We start from the raw sequence: 9,063 nt of genomic DNA, 5'->3' as shown, positions 1-9,063 counted from the left end.
TCAAACTAGCATGTCCACATTGAGTGGACCCTGAACCGGGCTTAAGGATGGCCGGAAGCAGTGCCGGCAGGGCATCAGAAGAGGACTTAGAGTGTGGAGATGCTGTCTCAGGCTAGCCGAGGGCTGTGCTTAAAGGGTCCCGACCCCCACCCCGGACAGACAGTTCTCAGGGGTTCCCCGCTTGCAAAGCAGTCCTGGCTTAGAGTGCCCGGACTACCCACACTGGGCACATCACACCACTCGGCCATCAGCCCGGCTGCACTTGCTGCAGGCTGCCATGGGAGAGGGGGCAGGAGAGCTTCCACCCCCAGAAGCCCGCAGAGCCAGCCCAGTCCTCCCCATCGGGGGCTCGTGCCCCATTCCTCCCTCACCTCCTTCCACTTACCCTTCCCTAGCCCCTCTTCTTGATGTACAAAATAAAGGACAATTGTGTTCAAAAATGGAATCTGTCTTTATTGAACAAAACTGGGGGAGACTGGGAAAAGGAGGTGGGAGAGGGGAAGAGAGAGGCTGGGAGAGGGGAGGGCAACTACAATGATCAGGGGTTGGGAACAGGTCCCATATGAAGAGAGGCTAAAGAGACTGGGACTTTTCAGCTTAGAAAAGAGGAGACGGAGGGGGGACAGGATAGAGGTCTCTAAAAGCAGGAGTTGGGTGGAGAGGGTGCATCAAGAAAAGTTCTTCATTAGTTCCCATAAAGAAGGACTAGAGGACACCAAAGGAAAGGAATGGGTAGCAGGCTTCAAACTAGTAACAGAAAGTTGTTCTTCACAAAGCAAAGAGTCAACCTGTGGAACTCCTTGCTGCAGGAGGCTGTGAAGGCTACAACTAGAACAGAGTTTAAAGGGACGTGAGATCAAGTCATGGAGGTTGGGTCCATGGAGTGCTATTAGCCAGGTGGTAGGAGTGGTGTCCCTGCCCAAGGTTTGTGGAAGGCTGGAGAGGGATGGCACAAGACAAATGGCTTGGTCACTGTCTTCGGTCCATCCCCTCCAGGGTTCCTAGGGTTGGCCGCTGTCGGCAGACAGGCTACTGGGCTAGATGGACCTTTGGTCTGACCCAGGACGGCCATTGTAAGCTCAGGGCTCAGGGTCGGGGGTCTCAGTGGACCCCCTTGATTCTCTTGCACACCTGCTCCTGGGTGGCCAGGCTGGCAGCTCTCCTGCCGTAGACGGCCACTTTCCTGTGCCTAGTGCGGAGTTCGTGGACGAGGTCCACGATGTCCGCACTAGCCTAGGCGGGTGCCCGCCTCTTGCGGTCCCGGGCAAGCTCCGGGGAGCCGCCAGCCTGGTCCCGGGAAGAGGGGGAGGGCTGGGGGGCATCGGGTGGGTGGCTCGAGCCGTGCCAGGTGTAGGGTCTGCTGGCTGGGTGCTGGCAGGCTTGCACCTGGCACGGGCACCGTAGCCAGCCCGTGCTCCTTTAAGGAGTCCGGGGCCGGGAGGGGGGCAGACGAGTTTCCCTGGTGTTGGCCAGAGTGGCCACCAGGGAAACCTGGGGAGGGCTAGCCTCCCACTAGTTCGAATTAAGGGTCTACACAGCCCTTAATTAGAACTAGTAAGTTTGAACTAGGCTTAATCGTCGTGGAATGAGGATTACCTAGTTCGAACTAAGCTCCCCGTTAGTTCGAATTAAATTCGAACTAACGGAGCGCTAGTGTAGCGCCTATGAAACTTAGTTCGAACTAACTTTGTAGTGTAGACATACCCTGATATAGGCCACATTTTCCTAGTTTGCTTATGAGACTGTCATGTGGGGCTGATAAAAGCCTTACTAAAAGCAAGATCTCATCCACAGCCTCCCCCATCCTCTATGTTCAGGTCATGTGCTATGCTCTTACGTGTTTATTATAATATCCTAAGGGAAACATATACAAATGGGCCGCAAAAATATTAAATTAAAATTCATTGTGGTTTTTATTTTCAGACTGGAGACAGTTGCCTAAGCAGCTGATGATAAACATGATAAACATTTGTATTATAATATTAACCCCTATTGTACTCTGTGGAAATATAGGAAGACACAGTCTGTGTGTCCAAACACCAGCTGCAAATATTTTAAGTGGATTTCATTTGATATATTTTTATCACTTATTATTTGACTCACTGTCTTGTACTTTACTGGAAAATACAGTATCAAAATGTACAGTATACTTCCCTGCAAATAATCTATATGTCAGAGATTGCTTTCCTTCCTGCAAGAAGGTGGCGGGTGCTCTCTGTACTAAATCCATAGGAAAAATGAGGTTTTCCCAGTTCAAGCACGTACACCCATCATAGGGCTAAAACCTCCCATCAGATCTGCAAGACAGATCTCAGATAAGCAGCAGAAATGAAGGATTAGCATGACTATGACATGAAAATGTTTACTTGGCTAATTTAAATATCTGTGTGAGCTTCATATTATTTGTCATTGTGCTCAACACTATCCAGAAGGGAACTAAGGACATGATACAGAAACCCTTACTCCCATATTCACTCATGTAATTCCACTGACTCCAGTGGCATTATCTGTACCAATAAGATTTACTCATGTGAATAAAGGATGGAGAATCAGGAACACTGATTAAAACAAAAGGCACTTATTTGCCAATGATATTTCCCTCGTCAAGTGCAATATGTGATACACAATAGACTCCTCCATGGATAGAAATATAAGGAGTAAATAAAGTGTTATTTAACCTAGAATAATGTAGATTAAAACATAAACATAGTACAGGCTGGACCTCCCTGGTTCAGTATCCTCCAGCCCTGACTGGTCCTGTACAAGGGGATTTGCTGGACCAGGTTAGGGCTTCAGCCTGCTCCCACTGCGGCCTCAGCTCCCCAGCTGGAGCCGAGCTCTGCAGCCAGGGCTGGAGCTCTGTGGCCAGGGCAGAGGGATGGGGCCGGAGCTCCGCAGCCCAGGCCGGAGCTTCCTGAGTGCTGCTGGGGATGGAGTTCCCCAGAATGTGGCCAGGGCTCCACAGCTAAGGACAGGACCAAAGCTCCCTGGCTGCTGCTGGGGTCAGAGCTCCCTCACCAGGGCCAGAGGTCCATGGCCATGACAAGACTAGAGCTTTCCAAATGCTGGGGCCAGAACTCTCTGCCATGCCATCTGAACTCCCCACCACCAGCACCACCCACACACTCTGGGCTCCCGGCTGAGTTGCCGGTGCCCCTTACGGAGCTCTTGCCCCGCTGCCAGACCTCCTTCTTCCTGGACTCTGTGGTCCAGGAACATCTGTGGTCCATGTCAGACCATGGCTGTTGCCTGACCAGGGAATCCTGGATAAGTGAGGTACAACCTGTAGTTTGAGAGCCCAGAAGCAAGAAATTCCTGGAAAGCAGAGAGAGAGAGATGAAATAATAGTAAATTAGATATTTTATAATGTCAGAAAGGTAATGGCATAAAATGCCAGTGCCATGTTATTATTCATATGCAGGACTTATCTACATTTTTCCTCAAACTACGATGAAACATTTGGTACTTCTTTTGGAACAGATCGGGAATGCCATTAATTATCAAATGTATTTGCCACCAGCTCTGTGTAGTACATTCTTTGCTTGTCATCTGAGTCTCCTTTAGGGGGACACTACACTCACCCTTAGGGCACAATGCTGCATCTAAAACTTGGAATTTTATTTTCATGTGTGAAATTCTTTACACATAAGCACCCTCATCTCATGAAGTAATTGACTCACCTACGCAGAAGTCGCTCTTGATGTATCAGACAGTCCCAATTATCTGCTCTAAAACATACTTCTAAATGTAGTATTACAAATACCACTCAGTCTAGCTACAAATACTTTGTAACACGTCAAACATCAAATTTTAAAGGCACATTCAGCCTGTGTTCATGATACCATGGATTTGCTTTACATAGATATTAGGAAATGTTTATTGTTTTATCACATTGTACTAGGTATTACACAAACACAGAATAAAGTATAAGATATGCCTAGAATTGCTTACATTGTACTTAGGACAAGATGCAATAAACACATAGGCTACGTCTACACTGGCCCCTTCTTCGGAAGGGGCATGCTAATTTTGAACTTGGGAATAGGGAAATCCGCGGGGGATTTAAATATCCCCCGCAGGATTTAAAAAACATGGCTGCCGCTTTTTTTCCGGTATCTTATTCAAAGTAGGAATAAGAGATCCTCCAGAAAAGGGCTTTATTCTGGAGAATCGCGCCAGTCTAGACGCTTTTTTCCGGCTTTTCCCCAAGCCGGAAAAAAAGCGGCGGCCATGTTTATTTAAATCCCTTTAGTCAGCATGCCAGCAGCCTGCACAAAGACATTCAGGTTTGGGGTTTCACAGAGGAAGAATTATTTGAGTAGAGAGGATAGCACTAGTAACAATAAACAGGTCCCTAAAACAGCAAGTTAAAATCCATTTCACCAGGTCGTATTCTTTTTATTTTGTTATACGTGGAAGCAAAAATTAGCACTGTGTTCCATCCTCCATATATTTTATGTTGTATTTCTGAAGGAGGAAGAATTGATGCTGTTTAGCTAAGCGTTCCATTCTCCCAGTGCAAGAACTGGCAACATTCCTATTGATTTCAAAAGGAGCAAGTCCCTGACAACTTAATGGAACAATGTCTCTTCAATAGAATAGTGCTGTAATCCTGAGTGTGTGTGGGGGGGGGGGGGATTTGTTCCCGGTTTCTCTCTTAAGCATATCTATTTTTTAGAGAGATAAAATAAATCTGAAAAACAAAAGCACATGAAGAACACGAGAGAGCATTTAGCCTTATGATTCTGGTGACTGAGGACAGGCTACCAGCATCATCAACTACAGTGGCATGCAATGTTTCATTATAATCCAAGGTTACTTACTATTTGAACAAGATTATCATCTTTCGAACACTTCCAAAGCATTGATAACTTCTAATGGGGATTAAACATTTATGACACTGTGTTAAAATACAGAAAGGAATAATCAAGGTGGCAACATTCCACTGATTTGTTGACAAGAACTCATGAATATTTTATTGCTAATGATGCAAAACTCTCAAACCTAGACATTGGGCATGCACTCTAAGCATGTGTATACCAGACTTACCTTCATGCTTATAATTTATGATTGCGCAAGTATGACTCTTGTCCAAAGGGGAGTGCCAGCAAAGAACTACATGTTCTCAGTTAGTGAGGTGTGTTTTATTACACCACATTTTCAAACATTTATTGTAGTGAAGCAACTTGCACAAGACTCAATGGATTTGAGTGTTTCAGATGTTATGCAAAAGCACAAGACAGAGTACCAACCTTTTAATTTAACATTACTCTGGCTCTTGCTCACGTTAACATTTCCGCTCCCAATATTATAATATGGTTTCCAGTTACATGGGGTTAGTAATTTGCCTGATTTCAGGTTTTGTTACCAACTTGAAACTCAGCCACATTGGCAATCCTTTTCTGAAACCTGGGCCCACGTTGGGGAGAAAAAGACTCAACTTCCATCTTGAATCCACCTCTGTTAATAGATCCCTAATCCATCCATATTCCTACTTTGGGACTCTTTTGCACGCAGCTACCATCCCTCCTCAAATCTGGTGTCTACAGGAGCCAACAGCTGATCCCATCTCACCTTGGAATACCGTCAAGCAGTATCAAGCTTCCCCTTCTTCTCTATTTTTTTGTATGTTTTAAAGGGAACAGATTCCCTGCCTCCTAACTCCAATTCAGAAGCAGCGGGACCCCAAAATTCTATTGTTTTTACTGTTCTTGCTGCAATAATTATTTGCTGCATGCCAGGGCCTGACATATCCTGGATTGCACCAATCTATGGACTCCCCAAAACAACTGTTTCTGCCACTATAGTTTTTAAAAACATTTCATGTAATGGAATTAAAATGGAAGTGGTTATGCAAATACTGTAATATTAATTATTCTCTTCCTAAGGGAAGGATGTATTGTACGCAAAATGGCTTTGAAGTGTAGAAGTGTATAGGATGGTTCAAAGGGACAACAGGAACAAAGTTCTTCACAATTTTTTTCTCTGTGAATTTGGTACTGTACCAGAGGGAGGGAAAATTATGAAGTCTGATCTTTTGGCACTTTTCACTAGTAAACTTAAAATGATGGCCAAAAGTGGTAGAAGATTTTGAATGTTTGGATATATAGTTTCACTTAATAATTCTATCAAGTCACTTCAGCAAACAGTACTTCAGACAATTAAGTATCTTGTGACAAAATTAAAAGCCACAGCAGCTTTCTTGTGGCTTTTATAAATTGATCTTATGAAATCATTTAAAAGATTAATTTTAAGAGTAAATATAAACAACTTCTGAAATTTCTATGAATTTCTTCTGTCACTTAAAGAAAAAAATGATCATATACGCCACAGTCATCTAACACATGGGCTGAATATAGCTTCAGGTTTAGTACAGTCTATCAGGAATTTAATTGCTCTGCTTTACATCTTCAAGGCTCCTCAATATACTGGCTACTATAACTTCAATTTTCCATTGATATACTGGGCTTTGATTCTGTTAACACTGAGGCCAATACAATGATTCTGGTGTTAAATATGAGTAAGTGAGGTCAGAATCAGGGCCCTTTATGGATGATATTTTTCTTTGTATGTGTTTTTTAGTAGGTTAAGAGAACATCAATTCAAAATTAATTGTGGACCATATTTTGGAACAAGAGGTATATAAGTAAGAGAAACCTGCATATTACTATGCATCCTTAACTTGATCATTATCTATCCATCCTCCAAATTTCTCAACTATTGTTTTTAGCTCTTATTCATTCCATCTTGTCTGCCATTTGATTATAAATGGAGTAGAACAGGATAGTATTCAACAGAGGCTATTAACACTCTACACAGGGACTAGAGACAATGAATGGAAAAAAATAGAGAAGAATGAAGTTCTATTTTATGTATGTATTTTCAAAATCGCATACATCTCCAAAATTCTAGGGTGTTGTTCTAACCTTATTTACACAAAATGTAATTCAGAATAAAAATCCTGTAAATTCAGTGGTTATCCTGTGTAAGTGAAATCAGATTCTGGTTCCTAATCTTAGAATGTTATCATTTAGTAAAGGCTGACAGACAGACTATTTGGAATCTTTTTAGAAGATAATATTTTTGGAATCTATATTGGAGCCTACATTTGAAATTCTGGTGACAATAAGTACTTTGGCATCACAAATAAGGTTTAAACATTTTTCAGGCACATTTTTGGTTAAATCTGAAGTATCTGCAAGGGAACATTAGCATAGTTTAGCCTCTGTGTGGAGGCAAGATTATAAGCCTAAGGCCAAATTCTTAACTAGGAACTGCACACATGGAATGTCACTGGCAGATTCCCACCAGAGTCAACACTATATTTATGAGCAAGAGTATGTGCTTGCTAATCAAATTGCAACATTGGTTCCCCAGTTTAAAGGAAGAGTCTGCTTTTCCTCATCAGAAGAGAAAATATATTGTTCTGGTCTTAACACAGGTAATTCTACCTTGTAGATGAAAGTACAGTAGTCTGACTTTTTTAAATCAATCTTTTTTTGTTGGACATGACAGGTGGCATAACGCACATATATCAACAATAAAAGTCATAACATTTATAATATTTATCAAGCTATGCTGTAGTACTGTATTAAAAAGACAATAGTATTTGTTCTTAGGAAGGTAAACATTCTAGATTATAAACACAAAGAAAGGATTGCATTTGGGAAACTTCTGAGTATGAAGATGACAAAGAAAAAAATTAGCAATCATTGAATTCTTAAGCAATTGTTTTGTTTAAAAATCAGGAAAAGTTTTGTTTTCTTGACCTGTATCATATGTGCATGTGTGTACTCATTTAAATATCACTTTTCCTTTTAGGACCTTTTAACTTGCATATATCTGCATGTTTAACTTTGATCATCTGTCTTCTGATTTTTATTAGAGTTTCAGGGTCTTCTGATTATTAGTCTTTAGAGGGGAAAAAGTATAGATCTTAAATGAATCACGGTGTGATAGTAATTCATTTTGGTCAACTTTAAATGTCACTTATTTTGATTGATATATCAACATTTTCCACAATAGGAAAAGCATGAGTAAGTTAATATGCTGCTCTGGTATAAAGTAATATCTTTGCAAAAGATAAGATATTTCAATAGTAATTACTTATAACTTACCTTGAAGGAAAGCCACCTAAGTTGCACTCTTAGAAATAAAAACAACAAGCAGTAGTTTATGTACTACCAGAACTGAAAACAATCAATAGATAAAACACTCATGCTAGTGATTATAGTCTAACTATGAGCTAAGTCTATAAACTATACTGAGAACAGAGATAATGCACTTTACTTTGACAACTAACTGATATTTACATATAAATATTTACATAACAAGCAATTAGCTTCTAAAGTTAATGAACTGATATATCCTCAGGCTTAATCTAACTACTGAGCGTATTTCAGCAAACACACAAGAGTGATCAGTGTTACAGAAATTACTAAATTTCTGCTGAAATTCAGTTGAATGAAATGAAATGAAATGGTTGCTGAAATTTTTGCATTCTCTGTGGACACTAAACTCTCAGTGGATTCAGTTCTGCTTTCAGTTACACTCACATCAAATTTAGTAATTCATTTTTGAAGGAGAAAATAAACAAGAGCAGGTTCACCCTTCTATCAGAAGTCTTTATTAAGGGACATTGTACAGTATCATTTAAAACCCTCCATTCAAATCGAGCACTTGAACAGTACCTGTAGAAGGAAAGACATGATACATCCTTTAGTGTTGATAGTGTTAATTCTCTTCCCTGTGCATTTTTATTGTTTTTGACATAGTATGCCCAAACACAGAGACTTAACCATCCCCACCCCCAAAGAAACACAGGCATTGAATACATCGGCTCAAGTAGACCCATTTAGCTAACAGATGGCAGTCACCACCCAGGCAGCCATAAACTGAATTCCAAGTTCACTGCTAGACCTTTAGTAACAATCAGTCCTCTTAATTGTATGAAGTAAGGCACAGATCCAAAATGAATTACATCTCTTTAAATTGGCTGGAGCTTGACTCTAGCAGGACTAAGCTAGTTTCTCTGTACCTTTGTTGGCTAATGTTTTTCTCTGC

This window comes from Pelodiscus sinensis, chromosome 7 (genome assembly GCF_049634645.1).
Source record: "Pelodiscus sinensis isolate JC-2024 chromosome 7, ASM4963464v1, whole genome shotgun sequence".
Classification (NCBI taxonomy): Eukaryota; Metazoa; Chordata; order Testudines; family Trionychidae; genus Pelodiscus; species Pelodiscus sinensis.
Note: the sequence above shows the minus strand (reverse complement) of the source record.